Here is a 1,426-nt window from a genome sequence, read left to right as displayed (position 1 = left end):
GGACGAATTCTCAGCTGGTGGATCGCTGCTTTTGTCTCTTTGCCATCTTGTGGTTTAGGGATTTCTGGGCGACTGCGTCGGTAATTGAAGTTGCGACGGTACCGATGTTGAGGTGGCCGCTGACCTTGGGTCTCATCTCCTTGATTTTCCTTATCTTCTTCATTGCCGTCCTCTCTAGGCTGTCTTTGGCGAGGAGGGCCCCTGCGGAATCGTGGTCTATAACCTCGATACATATTCTGTCTCCCTTGTCTACCTTGTTCTCCTGCACCTGGCTGTCAGCACCCTCCATCACTTCTCGCACAGGAGGGTTGGGGTGCTGTGGCCGACGCCCACAGGGTCTCCGCATGTAGTGAGGTGGGCTCCTTCGCCTGCGGCAGGGCCAGTGTGGCCAGGCCTGGCCTTCAGGAGCGCTCTCCGATCCCTCATTCTTTTCCCCACTCTCACTGTTCTGGTAATTCTGCTGGTAATTGCGTGGAGGACCCCTACGACGTGGACAGCATCTATAATGGTTACAGTCTGCTGCGTATTTACTGCCTTGAACTGGAACTCCACCAGGGCCTGTGACATTTGCTGCCTCCGCACCCTTTTCTCCTTCAACAACATCAACCTCCGCAGTCTCTCCATCTGCTACACTGCGAAGGTACTTCCTGGGGTTATTCTTCTTTATGGCAGTCTGGTGTACAAATACATCTTCCTTGGTGTCATTCCTGTTGATGAAGCCATATCCGTTTCTTTTCTTTCTTTTCTTTTTTGTCTTAAACTTCATTTAATTGCATATTGTTGTTATACACACATATGTATTTATACACATACTATATGTGCGTATGTGAAATGCAAATTTCCAGCCATATACATGAGTAATGATTCAATAGTTTGCTCAAGATTACACAGCTTTTTAGAGACAGCAGTCGAAATATGTATATTCATTCTTAGAGCTGGGGTAGTTCTGTGGTAGAGTATATGAGACCTCATGCATGGTCTTGGTTTCTATTCCCTAAAGCACAAAAGTAAAAACAAACAAACAAACAACAACAAAATTATCATGAGAATCCAACATGTTTAAGCACCATCTTAGGAAATATTCTTTGACAACATTAGATTGAAAGAACAGTGCTCTGCATTGGATCAGATTAAAAATAAATAATTCTTACACACTTCAAATTTAATTTATTTCCCATTAGCTTATCTTAATAATCTGAATAGTTTGTCAAATTCCCTTTTTGTGTTGACAAAGACTTAGAACTTTAGTGAAGTTTTTAGACTCTGCCTTTGATTTTGCATTTCTTATTAGTTAGAATTGTGAATGTTAAATTTGGGGGAAAGTCAATAAATGCCTTTATCTATGTAAAAAAAAAAAACTACGAGTCAAAAGAAATTTTTCTTCCTCAATAATTTCATTTTCTCAGATACTTTTGGCATAGCAGGG

At 42.0% G+C, this 1,426-nt stretch overlaps 1 pseudogene; it reads right to left on the bottom strand.

Annotated features, from left to right (window-relative positions):
* The window catches only part of LOC101589178, a 24,791-nt pseudogene that overhangs the window by 22,095 nt on the left and 1,270 nt on the right, over positions 1 to 1,426 (bottom strand).

Source organism: Octodon degus, unplaced genomic scaffold (genome assembly GCF_000260255.1).
Source record: "Octodon degus isolate 3935 unplaced genomic scaffold, OctDeg1.0 scaffold00001, whole genome shotgun sequence".
In the NCBI taxonomy this organism is placed as follows: Eukaryota; Metazoa; Chordata; class Mammalia; order Rodentia; family Octodontidae; genus Octodon; species Octodon degus.
The sequence above is the reverse complement of the archived record's forward strand: the minus strand, read 5'-3'. Positions and strand labels throughout refer to the sequence as shown.